The sequence below is a fragment of the Rattus norvegicus genome, chromosome 2 (genome assembly GCF_021556685.1).
Source record: "Rattus norvegicus strain SHRSP/BbbUtx chromosome 2, alternate assembly SHRSP_T2T, whole genome shotgun sequence".
Classification (NCBI taxonomy): domain Eukaryota; kingdom Metazoa; phylum Chordata; class Mammalia; order Rodentia; family Muridae; genus Rattus; species Rattus norvegicus.
The window spans coordinates 201,995,830-202,011,901 of record NC_141535.1 but is presented as its reverse complement, the minus strand read 5'-3'; the positions used below and the strand labels follow the sequence as shown (position 1 = coordinate 202,011,901).

General features: G+C 38.0%; 1 pseudogene; it reads right to left on the bottom strand.

Annotated features, from left to right (window-relative positions):
* Positions 1-10,589: 10,589 nt before the first annotated feature.
* Positions 10,590-11,141, bottom strand: Ppp1r3b-ps1 (protein phosphatase 1, regulatory subunit 3b, pseudogene 1; annotated as a pseudogene).
* Positions 11,142-16,072: the final 4,931 nt, after the last annotated feature.

Genomic DNA, 16,072 nt, shown 5'->3' with positions numbered 1-16,072 from the left:
TACTTGCTTGGTTAAAGTCACACCGAGGTACTTTATATTATTTGGGTCTATTATGAAGGGTGTCGTTTCCCTAATTTCTTTCTCGGCTTGTTTCTCTTTTGTATAGAGGAAGGCAACTGATTTATTTGAGTTAATTTTATACCAAGCCACTTTGCTGAAGTTGTTTATCAGCTTTAGTAGTTCTCTGGTGGAACTTTTGGGATCACTTAAATATACTATCATGTCATCTGCAAATAGTGATATTTTGACCTCTTCTTTTCCGATCTGTATCCCCTTGATCTCCTTTTGTTGTCTGATTGCTCTGGCTAGAACTTCAAGAACTGTATTGAATAAGTAGGGAGAGAGTGGGCAGCATTGTCTAGTACCTGATTTTAGTGGGATTGCTTCAAGTTTCTCTCCATTTAGTTTAATGTTAGCAACTGGTTTGCTGTATATGGCTTTTACTATGTTTAGGTATGGGCCTTGAATTCCTATTCTTTCCAGGACTTTTATCATGAAGGGGTGTTGAATTTTGTCAAATGCTTTCTCAGCATCTAATGAAATGATCATGTGGTTCTGTTCTTTCAGTTTGTTTATATAATGGATCACGTTGATGGTTTTCCGTATATTAAACCATCCCTGCATGCCTGGGATGAAGCCTACTTGATCATGGTGGATGATTGTTTTGATGTGCTCTTGAATTCGGTTTGCCAGAATTTTATTGAGTATTTTTGCGTCGATATTCATAAGGGAAATTGGTCTGAAGTTCTCTTTCTTTGTTGTGTCTTTGTGTGGTTTAGGTATAAGAGTAATTGTGGCTTCGTAGAAGGAATTCGGTAGGGCTCCATCTGTTTCAATTTTGTGGAATAGTTTGGATAATATTGGTATGAGGTCTTCTATGAAGGTTTGATAGAATTCTGCACTAAACCCGTCTGGACCTGGGCTCTTTTTGGTTGGGAGACCTTTAATGACTGCTTCTATTTCCTTAGGAGTTATGGGGTTGTTTAACTGGTTTATCTGTTCCTGATTTAACCTCGATACCTGGTATCTGTCTAGGAAATTGTCCATTTCCTGAAGATTTTCAAATTTTGTTGAATATAGGTTTTTATAGTAAGATCTGATGATTTTTTGAATTTCCACCGAATCTGTAGTTATGTGTCCCTTTTCATTTCTGATTTTGTTAATTTGGACACACTCTCTGTGTCCTCTCGTTAGTCTGGCTAAGGGTTTATCTATCTTGTTGATTTTCTCAAAGAACCAACTTTTGGTTCTGTTGATTCTTTCTATGGTCCTTTTTGTTTCTACTTGGTTGATTTCAGCTCTGAGTTTGATTATTTCCTGCCTTCTACTCCTCCTGGGTGTATTTGCTTCTTTTTGTTCTAGAGCTTTTAGGTGTGCTGTCAAGCTGCTGACATATGCTCTTTCCTGTTTCTTTCTGCAGGCACTCAGCGCTATGAGTTTTCCTCTTAGCACAGCTTTCATTGTGTCCCATAAGTTTGAGTATGTTGTATCTTCATTTTCATTAAATTCTAAAAAGTTTTTAATTTCTTTCTTTATTTCTTCCTTGACCAGGTTATCATTGAGTAGAGCATTGTTCAATTTCCACGTATATGTGGGCATTCTTCCCTTATTGTTATTGAAGACCAGTTTTAGGCCGTGGTGGTCCGATAGCACGCATGGGATTATTTCTATCTTTCTGTACCTGTTGAGGCCCGTTTTTTGACCAATTATATGGTCAATTTTGGAGAAAGTACCATGAGGAGCTGAGAAGAAGGTATATCCTTTTGCTTTAGGATAGAATGTTCTATAAATATCCGTTAAGTCCATTTGGCTCATGACTTCTCTTAGTCTGTCTACATCACTGTTTAATTTCTGTTTCCATGATCTGTCCATTGATGAGAGTGGTGTGTTGAAATCTCCCACTATTATTGTGTGAGGTGCAATGTGTGTTTTGAGCTTTAGTAAGGTTTCTTTTACGTATGTAGGTGCCCTTGTATTTGGGGCATAGATATTTAGGATTGAGAGTTCATCTTGGTGGATTTTTCCTTTGATGAATATGAAGTGTCCTTCCTTATCTTTTTTGATGACTTTTAGTTAGAAATTGATTTTATTTGATATTAGAATGGCTACTCCAGCTTGCTTCTTTTGACCATTTGCTTGGAAAGTTGTTTTCCAGCCTTTCACTCTGAGGTAGTGTCTGTCTTTGTCTCTGAGGTGTGTTTCCTTAGGCAGCAGAATGCAGGGTCCTCGTTGCGTATCCAGTTTGTTAATCTATGTCTTTTTTATTGGGGAGTTGAGGCCATTGATATTGAGAGATATTAAGGAATAGTGATTATTGCTTCCTGTTATATTCATATTTGGATGTGAGGTTATGTTTGTGTGCTTTCACTCTCTTTGTTTTGTTGCCAAGACGATTAGTTTCTTGCTTCTTCTAGGGTATAGCTTGCCTCCTTATGTTGGGCTTTACCATTTATTATCCTTTGTAGTGCTGGATTTGTAGAAAGATATTGTGTAAATTTGGTTTTGTCATGGAATATCTTGGTTTCTCCATCCATGTTAATTGAGAGTTTTGCTGGATACAGTAACCTGGGCTGGCATTTGTGTTCTCTTAGGGTCTGTATAACATCAGTCCAGGATCTTCTGGCCTTCATAGTTTCTGGCGAGAAGTCTGGTGTGATTCTGATAGGTCTCCCTTTATATGTTACTTGACCTTTTTCCCTTACTGCTTTTAATATTCTTTCTTTATTTTGTGCGTTTGGTGTTTTGACAATTATGTGACGGGAGGTGTTTCTTTTCTGGTCCAATCTGTTTGTAGTTCTGTAGGCTTCTTGTATGTCTATGGGTATCTCTTTTTTTAGGTTAGGGAAGTTTTCTTCTATGATTTTGTTGAAGATATTTACTGGTCCTTTGTGCTGGTAGTCTTCACTCTCTTCTATACCTATTATCCTTAGGTTTGATCTTCTCATTGAGTCCTGGATTTCCTGTATGTTTTGGACCAGTAGCTTTTTCCGCTTTACATTATCTTTGACAGTTGAGTCAATGATTTCTATGGAATCTTCTGCTCCTGAGATTCTCTCTTCCATCTCTTGTATTCTGTTGGTGAAGCTTGTATCTACAGCTCCTTGTCTCTTCTTTTGGTTTTCTATATCCAGGGTTGTTTCGATGTGTTCTTTCTTGATTGCTTCTATTTCCATTTTTAATTCCTTCAACTGTTTGATTGTGTTTTCCTGGAATTCTTTCAGGTATTTTTGCGATTCCTCTCTGTAGGCTTTTACTTGTTTATTAATGTTTTCCTGTGCTTCCCTAAGTGTGTTCATGTCTTTCTTGAAGTCCTCCAGCATCATGATCAAATATGATTTTGAAACTAGATCTTGCTTTTCTGGTGTGTTTGGATATTCCATGTTTGTTTTGGTGGGAGAATTGGGCTCCGATGATGGCATGTATTCTTGGTTTCTGTTGCTTGGGTTCCTGCGCTTGCCTCTCGCCATCAGATTATCTCTAGTGTTACTTTGTTCTGCTATTTCTGACAGTGGCTAGACTGTCCTATAAGCCTGTGTGTCAGGAGTGCTGTAGACCTGTTTTCCTCTCTTTCAGTCAGTTATGGGTACAGAGTGTTCTGCTTTCGGGCGTGTAGTTTTTCCTCTCTACAGGTCTTCAGCTGTTCCTGTGGGCCTGTGTCTTGAGTTCACCAGGCAGCTTTCTTGCAGCAGAAAATTTGGTCTTACCTGTGGTCCCGAGGCTCAGGTTCGCTCGTGGGGTGCTGCCCAGGGGCTCTCTGCAGCGGCAGCAACCAGGAAGACCTGTGCCGCCCCTTCCGGGAGCTTCAGTGCACCAGGGTTCCAGATGGTCTTTGGCTTTTTCCTCTGGCGTCCGAGATGTGTGTGCAGGGAGCAGTCTCTTCTGGTTTCCCAGGCGTGTCTGCCTCTCTGAAGGTTTAGCTCTCCCTCCCACGGGATTTGGGTGCAGGGAACTGTTTATCCGGTCTGTTTCCTTCAGGGTCCGGCGGTGTCTCCGATAATTCCAATTTTTTACAATGTACTTTAATCTTTTGTAAGCATCTCTCATATTCTTCCCTTCTTCAATAAACTAACCATTTATCTAATGCTACTCATAAAACATTATTCAGGGATTTGCCACAATTTTGTTATACCATATATCTTATTATTCTATCTCCTTAATAATCCAGGTTAATTTCTATGTTCAATGGTAATTATCATTTCTCTTTACATACAGTTGACTTTTAGAGATGCTTCCTTTTATTGTATTTCTCTAATTAAGGTAAAACCTTAGTAAGTGATAATTAACTATTAGATCAAAAAACTAGTCAACTAACAAACAGCACTTTTCCATATCTCTTCAAATAATGGTGTCTCAATACATGGATAACAATAGATTGTGTGAACAATGTTTAAATTTGTTAATATTTTCACTCAGGATCTTCAATTAATAGTTTCTTACAGCCTTTATAATAAAACTGTCTCAGTTTTTATTGTATTTAGCAGAAAGTAACACGTAGTCATCCTTGACAGCATATAAAATTTTCTTTTTTCTTGAAAGATGAGACTACACATTTCTTTATTCTTAGAAGTATATTTTATTTTTTCATTGGTTATATCATCTATCTACATTTCAAATGGTATCCCTCTGTCCCATTCCCCCCTCCCCTGCTACTATTATGGTGCTCTCCCACCCACCCACAAACTCCTGCCTCACCACTATAGCATTCCCCTACATTTGGGCATCTAGCCCCTACAAGACCAAGGGCCTCCCCCCTATTGATGTCAGAAAAAGAAATTCTCTGCAACATATACTGAAGCCACAGCTCCCTACATGTGTTCACTTTGATTGGTGGTTTAGTCCCTGGGAGCTCTGGTGGGGTCCGGTTTGTTAATATTGTTTTTCTTCCTATGGGGTTGCACATGCCTTCAGCTCCTTCAGTCTTTCTTCTAACTTCTCCATTGGAGTCTCAGTGCTCAGTTTGATGGTTGACTGTGAGCATCTGCTCCTATATTGGTTAGGCTCTGGCAGAGTCTCTCATGAGATAGCTATACCAACCTCCTGTCAACAAGTGCTTCTTGGCATCAGCAACAGTGTCTGAGTTTTGTGTCTGCAGATGGGCAGTCTCTGGATGGTCTTCCCTTCAGTCTGTTCATTTTCTTGTTCTTTTATTTTGATTTTTCTCTGATCACTGGATTGCATTAAATTTAATCTTTTATCTTTTTGTTTTCTAAATTAACTCAATATTTTGGTGATTATAAACAGCATTAATGAGATAACATACATTAGAATATATTTCTGATTCAGGTAAACCTTATAAATACTATATTCATATGTCAAGTTATCTATTCAATGCATTTGTTTCAATGTAGAATAAATATTTTCAATTCATGGTATCTAAACTGAGTTACTGCTAACCTCTAACCATTTCCTTCTAAATTCTCCCATCCCAAATTACTGAATCTACCTTAAAGTAAGTCTTCGTTTCTCCTTAACTATACTTTGTCAAAAAATCTATTATTTTAGTGCTTAAAATATTTTCATTTTATTCAGCTTATTGTTTATAGTCATTGACCTTTAAGACCCACTTAAGAAAATTTTTCTTAAGATATAGATGATATTCTCTGATTGCTTTGGGACTAGAGACTATTTGATTTTTCATGTATAGATTTATAGTCCATATACAAATGGTACTGCTAGTTTAAAATAATTTCTAAAGTCACAATTGCTCAGAGAATTTTCAAACAGGTTTTTAAATTAATATTTTGGAATCAGAGTCATCAAGGTAATAGTATTGGGAAGAATAGTATTGGAATAGCTTTTGGAATAAAATAACTTTCAGAAGTGTAATTATCTTGTGGAGAATGATATCTCTTATGAAAGACTCTACAGAGGTTTTTTTTTCCATTCTTTATTGGTTATCATAGTTACTTACATTCCAAATGCTGTCCCTCTTCCCAGTTTCTATTCCAGAAGCCCACTATCATCTCCCCCTCACTCTGCCTCTATGAGGGTGTTCCCTAACCAGCCACCCACTCCTGCCTTAAAGCCCTAGCATTCTCCTACCCTGGGTCATTGAGCCTCCACATGACCAAGGAGCTCCCTTCTTAGTGATGCTCAATAAGGCAACCTCTGCTACACATCCAACTGGATCCATGGTTGCCCCCATGTTAATTTGTTTGGTGGTTTATTCACTGGGAGCTTTGGATGATTTAGTTGGTTGATATTGTTGTTCTTCCCATGAGGTTGCAAACCCTTTAGCTCCTACAGTATTTGCCCTAACTTCTCCCTTGGGGTTCCCATACTCAGTTCAATGTTTGGCTGTATACATCCACATCTGTATTGGTCAGACTCTGGCAGAGAATCTCAGGAGACAACTATACCAGGCTACTCTCAGTAAGCATCAGCAATAGTGCCTGGGTTTGGTGTCGGCAGATGGGATGGATCCCTAGGTGAGGCAGTCACTGGATGGCCTTTCCTTCAGCCTCTGCTCCATACTTTGTCCCTGCATTTCCTCTTGACAGGAGGAATTCTGGATTAATATTTTTGAAGTAGGAGAGTAGCCCCATCCTTCAACCAGCAGTCATGCCTATCCACTGGATAGAGTCTCTAGAGGTTTGATCTCTGCTTTGTTGGCTAATATTCTCCCTGCTGAGTTCTGGGAAACCTCTTTGGTCTCTAGATTTTACCCTTATACTTTTGAAAAATGTACTGAGAAATGAGTTTTGTCTTAATAAGAAAGTGGGTTCCTTCTAGATGCAACATTTCCAAGTATTTGAGAAGGACCAACTGAGTCTTCAAAATTATTGGAAATAGCATTTTATTCTTTGTAATACAAGTCACCTCGATCCATTTACAATAACAATTGGAGTGAGAAAGACATAGCTCACATATGGGAGATATCAGCAGCATTTATTTTTATAATGCAATAGTGTCTAAACTTGTTATAGCTTAACCTGGCAATAATTATGGGTTAAAAATACATGAGAAAACATTTGATATGGCTAATGTGAATAATTTTAATTTGGACAAAAATTAATGCATACAAAGAAAATCAGCAATGTTGTACTGAGAAAATAAATGCAGAGTGTTCAATAGAATGGGGATAAATGAGCTTGGTAAACTCCTGAAAATATTCTATAACAGAAGTAAAATTGTGCTAAATAGAGTATACTTTATCTAATAACTTGATTCTCACAGGATGTAATGGCTATACTAGATGTTCAACATGACTAATTCTGGAATTAAATAAATCAAGCTGAGACATCCAAATTCATGGATGGAGCAACTACTGGAATGCGAAACTTTCCATTCATATCAGGTTAATTTTAGATTAATGGGACCATAGACTTTAAGTCATTTTAATCAATCCTCTTTCTTTAATAATATATAGAGATCCAGTCTATAAGTTATGTTACTCTAGGGAAATCACACTGATATACACATGGGATTTGCATACTTTAAGAAAATTATTTTAATTTTTATTTTGTAAAAGTTTTGAAGAATTAGGCATTGTTTAACAAAATAAAAACAGATCAGTGCCACAAAAAAGTAAAACAAAGACAAAATATACACAGCTATTATTTTGAAAAGACACATCAGACAATAATAAAGTCTAACTTCTTCATTGATAGATACAAGCTGATGAGACCAACCACAGACTCATGCCACTGTCCAGAGTTATTCTCTAGGCAATGGAGCAAGATAAACTCATTTAACTTTCAGACTGAGAGAGAAATAAATGGTGGAAAGACAAATATATGTTATTTTGTACACTGTATACTAGGACAAAAATATAGAAAAAGCATTCTCACCAGGTAGAAAATTGAGGTCTCTTTTATGTAGACTCATGAGGAAATCATCCAAATCCACCAAAGTATTAAAATAAGAGAATTAGAGACCAATACTTATATGAGTTTTGGAGTGAGTCTACAACTAAGCCAAATGCTGTGCAGAATGCTACATGATCATTTTAAATGTTTACTCAGTGGTTTGAAAACTAGATGGTGAGATATTTCAAAGAGTTCCAAGTAACAACGACATTAAATGACATTCATGAGATGCCAGGTCCAGTACGGTTGTGGAAGGGATGATGTGGCATAATTCTCACCTCTACAGAAGAGCCAGCAGGTTGCATGGCTTCTAGATTGCTGTAGGTATAAGGCTTGTTTGTATAGCAATGTATACATTATACATTATGGTTCTCTTTGGTAAATGTTCTTCCTGTCAAGGTTAACAGGGAATATTCTCCTTGATAAGGTTGATGACTCCATAATAGTCAGAAACAGCATGATTCTAGGAATGGAGAATTTCTCTGGTATTCTTCAGCAAAATGGTGGCTGTGAAATTCAGGATAGACATTAAGGCTGTCAGAAAGAATTCTGAAAACATGAGTTGAAGAATACATAAATCAGTGTGAGACCTGTTCTACTGTTTTTACAGTATTTTGCAACTATGCACAATACAAGAATGCAATTATATGAATTGTATGACAGACCTCACAGACCTAAAAGGACAGAGACTGTTGTACTAATGAGAGAGATTTTTCAGAAAAATATTAAGGAAGGAGATAATGAGATTTAGGGAGTGATGATCTCAGAAAAAGACTATTGCTTGCATTTGATGATGGACCAGGAATAGTTTGTACTTTTAATCTGGATGAACTACCAATCCAGAAATGGAGAGCACAATGATGACCCAGATCTTGAGACTGGTATGCTTGGGCTTTTTATCTGGATCTGGAGGAATAGTGGTCATGAAAAGTATAGGTCTAGGCCTGGTGATATATGCCTTTAATCAGGAGACAATGAGGAGACAGAGCCATGCAGATGTCTGTGTTCAAGGTCTGTCTACAGAATAAGTTTCAGGACAGTCAAGCTTAGGCAGTGAAGGGATTGGAAAACAAAAAGCCAGTAGTAGTATAGTAGAATAATGAGGCCATGTTCCCGGTCCAGCCAGCAGTAGAACTTGAAAATTTCAGCCATGTGGTTCTATCTTTAGAATCAAGGAGCTAAGGTCATAAAATGCTGATTTGTTGGATAATCAAAAGGTGACCTAGGATAAAAATTGAATTGATAAGCAATTTCTAAGAAATTAGCTTATACAAAATAAAAGACTAGGTTTTGGTCTACAAGAGAGAGATATCTTGAGCAGAGAGCTATCTTAGTTATCTTAAGCAGAACACATAGCTGTGAGCTTGAATCCATCACTGACTCTGAATCATTCATCTACCACTCCCCCAAACCCCTTCCTCAAGACCCTTCGCAAGTACTCAGCAATGAGAACATTGAAAATCCTCTAAAGGACAATTATGACAATATGTTTACATTGCTTGGCTTCCAAGAAACATAATTACTAACCATGAGAGGCATCATTAAAATTTGGCACATCACATAAGGAATGTAAAATCTTTTATATGAGCTGGCTTATAAAATAGAATTTTGAGTCAATGCTTTTTATACATTATAAATAAATTTATAACACACTGCAATCCAATAGGGTTAAGAAAAAGTCTTCTGATACCTCAGCGTTGACAAACATTTAAAATAACATAGAAAAACTTAGTGAGGTTTTTCTCCCATATCCTTTTTATAATATACACCATAAATAAAAACATCCAATCAATGTCCTTGGGGGTCCATAAAGCATCCTAAATATCACTATATACTGCAAATAAATTTAAGCATATTCTGGAGGATTTGGGGATATGCTAGTCTTGCAATTTGAAAGTCTCAGTCAAGACATTGAAATGGACACTCCAGGAGATATGAGACCTATGACTTTCTCAAACAAAAGCAGCTCACAAACCAGCCAGACAAATGGAAATGGATCTTGTCATTGAGTCTCCTGTAACTCGGAGTGAAACTGAGTGCTTTGAAGGCTTACACAATGTCCAAGAGGAAAAGCTAAAATTTCAGACTGTCCCACCTCATCCCAGTGCTGTACCCCATGACCTCAAATGGGAACCAACGACTTTCCAGGCAGCTAATATATTGCTCTCTGATGGAATATAAAGGAGGGGTCAGGAAGAGAGGGGAGGGAATGCTTATCTCAGACACAAGCTACTTATTTGCTTTGACTATCTTGTCCAGATCACTGGATAGACTATGTAGAGGGAGGAAATGTAGCAAAAGAACTGGCCCAGAAAATGGCTGCCCCCATCCCTCTTCTGAGGCTATGGGATATCAGGCCAGTGTGTCTCAGAACTGAGGTGACTCCCTCCGAGTACATGTGAATTGAAGGAGACTCATAGAAAACCATAAGCTGGACAGGACCTCAAGGTCAATGGTAAGGCTGAAAAAGACTGGAGAATGGTTTCTGGGTAACTTTAAAGTACAAGTGTGGAAGACAGGCCAGCTTCCTCTGTCCTTGCCAGCTTGACTCCTTTCCAGACCCCTCTGGCACCATCCTGTTCATTCCCTTGTGGCCAACGCAGATACCACAAAGGATCAGCACAGCTCCTCTCCTCTGAGTGTGTGATGGAAACATGCTGGACTTGCTAGTTTAAGAAAAAGGTGAACAGGAACTTGTCCTTCAAAAACTACACCTAATGGCAGTTCAACTTTCCGCTGGCCTTGTTTTCTTGACTGTACCTTGATTAAAACCACAGACTGTCAACTGCAGTCCCTAGTAATAGGGCCCATCTTTCCATATCCCAGATAGTTAGGCAACTCTGGAAACAGACCAAAGGAACAACTAGGGCTCCCAAACTGGTCAAAAGAGATTCCAAAATCAGATCCATTGTAGAGCTCAATCATTCTCTCAGTGGATTATAGTTCAGCCAGGATGATCCTCTAGTTTTTGCCTTTGTTGCTGTCCTAGTATGCTAGGACACACCTAGTATGCACACCACAAACTCCTTTTATTTCATAAGAGTGAATTTTCTCCAGTAAGCTGATTTCAAACGACAACATGTCCCTATCTGAACCAACATAACTGTCCTTCACATACGGACAAGGAAAGTCTGTGAAGATTTCCAGGTGTCAAATGTCACTCTGATGTTCACAACCTTCTGGAATGTCAGGTTCTGGACCTTGACATTGCCCTCAATGGCTTCATCCTTCAGCACATTTTTCTAGGTAGACGTGGTTGGTCTGAAGTGAGTCAATGGTGGGAGTTATTTTATCTTTACATGTAAGGTTGGTGGCTTCTTCTTCTGATAACATCTTTAGTAACAACAAAAATGACAGAAAAAACACACACATATGGAAGATGAACAACGTTCAACTCAATAATTTGGTCAAGAAAGAAACAAAGAAAGAAATTAAAGACTTTTTAGAATTCAATGAAAATGCAGGCACAAAATACCCAATCTTATGGCTCTCAAGGAAAGCAATGGAAAGAGGAAACACATAGTTCTGGGTGCCTCCAAAAAGAAACTGGAGAGAGCATACAACAGCAGCTTGACAGCACACTTGAAAGCTCTAGAGCAAAAAGAAGCAAATACATGCAAGAAGAGTACGAGGCAGGAAATAATCAAACTCAGAGCAGAAATCAACCAAGCAGAAACAAAAAGAACTATACAAATAATCAACAAAACCAAGATCTGGTTCTTTGTAAAAATCAACAAGATAGATAAACCCTTAGCCAAACTAACTAGAGGGCACAGAGAGAGTATCCAAATTAACAAAGGCAGAAATCAAAAGTGGACATAACAAAAGAATCTGAGGAAATTAAAAAAAATCAGATCCTACTACAAATCCTATATTCAACAAAATAGGAAAATTTGGATGAAATTGACAATTAACTAGACAGATACACGGTACCAAAGTTAAATCAGGTCAGATAAACCATCAAAACCATCCCATAACTTGTAAAGAAATAGAATAAATTATTAAAACTCTCCCAACCAAAATAAGCCCACAACCAGGTGGGTTTAATGCAAATGCTACCAGACCTTCATAGAAGATCTTATACCAATACTGTCCAAACTATTCCACAAAATGGAAAGAGAAGGATCAGTAACCAATTCCTTCTATGAATACACAATTATACTTATACCCAAACCACACAAAGACCCAACAAGGAAAGAAAACTTCAGACCAATCCCTTATGAATATTGACACAAAAATACTCAATACAATTCTTACAAACCAAATCCAAGAACATATTAAAACAATCATCCAACATGAAGAAGTAGGCTTCAACCAAGAGATACAGAGATGGTTCAATCTAAGGATATTCATTAATGTAATTCATTATGTAAACAAACTCAAAGAAAAACAAGCCACATGATCATCTCATTAGATGCTGAGAAAACTTTTTAACAAAATTCAACATCCTGTCATGTTAAAAGACTTGAAAATATCAGGCATTCAAGTCCCAAACCTAAACATAGTAAAAGCAATATACAGTAAACCAGTGGCTAACATCAAACTAAATGGAAAAAAAAAGCAATGAAGCAATCCCACTAAAATCAGGGACTAGACAAGGCTTCCACTCTCACGCTACCTATTCAATATTATACTTAAAGTCCTAGCCAGAGCTATCAGACCACAACAGGAGGTCAAAGGGATAAAAATTAGTAAGGGAAAAGTTGAAATATCACTATTTGCAGATTATATGATAGCATAATTAAGTGAGTCCAAAAGTTCCACCAGACAAATACTAAGCCTGATAAACAACTTCAGCAAAGTGGCTGGATATAAAATTAACTCAAACAAATGAGCAGTTTTCTTCTACTCAAAGGATAAACAGGCTGAGAAAGAAATTAGGGAAATGACACCCTTCGTAATAGTCACAAATAACATAAAATACCTATGTATGACTCTAGCTAAGCAAGTGAAAGTTCCATATGACAAAAACTCCAAGTCTGTGAAGAAAGAAATTAAAGAACTCAGAAGATGGAGAGACTCTCCCATTCTCATGGATTGGCAAGTTTAATATTGTAAAAATGGCTATCTTGCCAAAAGCAATCTACAGATTCAATGTAATCCCCATCAAAATTTGAAATTAATTCTTCATAGAGTTAGAAAGAGCAACTTGCAAATTCATTCAGAATAACAACCCAGGATAGCAAAAAGTATCTTCAACAATAAAAGAACTTCTGGGGGAACTCCCTATCCCTGCCCTCAAACTCTATTACAGAATAGTGATTAAAAAAAACTGTATGGTATTGGTATTGAGAAAGGCTGATAGACTAGTAGAATAGAATTGCAGACCCAGAAACAAACCCACACACCTATGATCATTTGATCTTTGACAAAGTAACTAAACTCATCCAGTGGAATAAAAAAACAGCATTTTCGAAAATAGCATGTTTCAACTTTAGATCAGCATGTAGAAGAATGCAAATAGATCCATTCTTATCATCCTGTAAAAAGCTCAATTCCAAGTGGATCAAGGACCTTCACATAAAACCAGCTACACTCAAACTATTAGAAGAAAAAATGGGGAAGAGCCTTGAACACATGGGTACTGGGGAAATTTTCCTGAAAAGAACACCAATGGCTTATGCTCTAAGATCAAGAATTGACAAATGGGAACTCACAAAATTGCAAACTTCTGTAAGACAAAGGGCATTTTGTCACTGTAAGACAAAATGGCAACCAACCGATTGAGAAAAGATCTTTACCTACACAACATAAGGGCTAATATGTAATATATACAAAGAACTCAAGAAGTTAGACTACAGGAGCCAAATGACCCTATTAATAGTGGGGTACAGAGCTAAACAAAGAATTCTAAGCTGAGGAATACTGAATAGCTGAGAAGCACCTAAAGAAATGTTTGACATCCTTAGTCATCAGCGAACTGCAAATCAAAACAACCCTGAGATTCCACCTCACGTCAGTCATAGTAACTGAGATCAAAAGCTCAGGTGACAGCAGATGCTAGTAAGGATGTGGAGAATGAGGAACAGTCCTTCATTGTTGGTGGGATTGCCAGCTTGTATAGCCACTCTGGAAATCAGTCTGCAGATTCCTCAGAAAATTGGACATAGGACAACATGAGGACCCAGCTATACCACTGTGGAGCATATACCCAAAAGATGCTCCAATATAAAACCAGGACAAATGCTCCAATATGTTCATAGCAGCTTTATTTGTAATAGCCAGAGGCAGGAAAGAACCCATATGTCCTTCAACAGAGGAATGAATACAGAAAATATGGTACATCTAAACAATGGAGTACTACTCAGCTACTAAAAACAGTAAGTTCATGAAATTCATAGGCAAATGGATGGAACTAGAAAATATCAATATGTGAGAGAGGTAATCCAATCACAAAAAAAAAAACCTACATGGTATGTACTCACTGATAGTGGTTATTAGCCCAAAAGCTCAGATTACCCAAGATACAGTCCACAGACCACATGAAGATCAATTTTCAACAGATTTTTACTCACGAGTTTTATCACAATGTTGCCATAATTCTTAAGGACCCTACTGCTGCAAAATTAATATTGTTATTTTCAAATTTGTAATTATAATTCTTGGACCAGAGAGAAGCACAGATAATACCCAGGATCCTCCCTTTACTTATTATTTTTTATTTACACTTCAAATTTTATTCCCTTTCCTGGTCTCTGGACAGAAACTCCCATCCTATCCCGCTCCCCTTCTTCTGTAGGATGTTCCTGACATTCACCTCCCCTGGTGGTCCAACCTTGGCAGGACCAAGGGCTTCTCCTTCCATTGGTGCCCAACAAGACCATCCTCTGCTACATATGCAGTTGGAACCACAGTTCAATCCAGGTATATTCTTTGGGTAGTAGTTTAGTTTCTGGGAGGTCTGATTGGTTGGCATTGTTGTTTTTACGTGGTTGCAAGCCCCTTCAGCACTTTCAATCCTTTCTCTAATTTGTCCAATGAGGATCCTCTTCTCAGTTCAATGGATTGCTGCTAAAATTTGCGTCTGTATTTGACATACTCTGTGTCTCCCAGGAGACATCTATATCCAGTTCCTGTCAACATGCACTGCTTCATCAATCTTATCTCGTTTTTGTGGAGAATGAATATATATATATATATATATATATATATATATATATATATATATATACCACAAATGCAGCAGGCTCTGAATGCCTGTTAATTTATTCTCTGCCCCATACTTTTACTACCAATCCCCCCGTGAATATTTTTGTTCCCCCTTTTCAGAAGGAGTGAAGCATCCACACTTTGCTCATCCTTCTTCTTGATCTTCATGTGGTCTGTAGATTGTATCTTGGGGAATTTGAGCTTTTCGGGTAATATTCACTCATCAGTGAGTGTATACCATGTATGTTTTTCTGTGATTGGGTTACCTCACTCAGCATATTTTCTAGTTCAATCTATTTGCCTATGAATTTCACAAAGTCATTGTTCTTGATAACTGTGTAGTTCTCCATTGTGCAGGTGTACTATATTTTCTATGTCTATTCCTCTGTTGAAGGGCATCGGAGTTCTTTCCAGCTTCTGGCTATTATAAACAAGACTGCTATGAACATAGTGGAGCACGTGTCTTGGTTGTATGTTGGAACATCTTTTGAGTATAGGCCCAGAAGTGGTATAGCTGGGTCCTCAGGTAGTGAAATGTCTAATTTTCTGAGGAACCTCCAGACTGATTTCCATAAAGGCTATACCAGTTTGCAATCCTACCAATAATGGAGGAATGTTCTTCTTTCTCTACATCTTCCCCAACATCTGTTGTCACCTGAGTTTTTGATCTTAGCCATTTTGACTGGTGTGAGGTGGAATTTCAGGGTTGTTTTGGTTTGCATTTCCCTGATGACTAAGGATGTTGAATATTTCTTTATGTACTTCTCAGCCATTCATTATTCATCAGCTGAGAATTCTTTGTTTAGCCCTGTACCCCATTTTTTTTATTAACTTGAGTATTTCTTATATACATTTCGAGTGTTATTCCCTTTCCCGGTTTCCGGGCAAACATCCCCCTCCCCCCTCCCCTTCCTTATGGGTGTTCCCCTCCCAACCCTCCCCCCATTGCCGCCCTCCCCCCCACAGTCTAGTTCACTGGGGGTTCAGTCATAGCAGGACCCAGGGCTTCCCCTTCCACTGGTGCTCTTACTAGGATATTCATTGCTACCTATGAGGTCAGAGTCCAGGGTCAGTCCATGTATAGTCTTTAGGTAGTGGCTTAGTCCCTGGAAGCT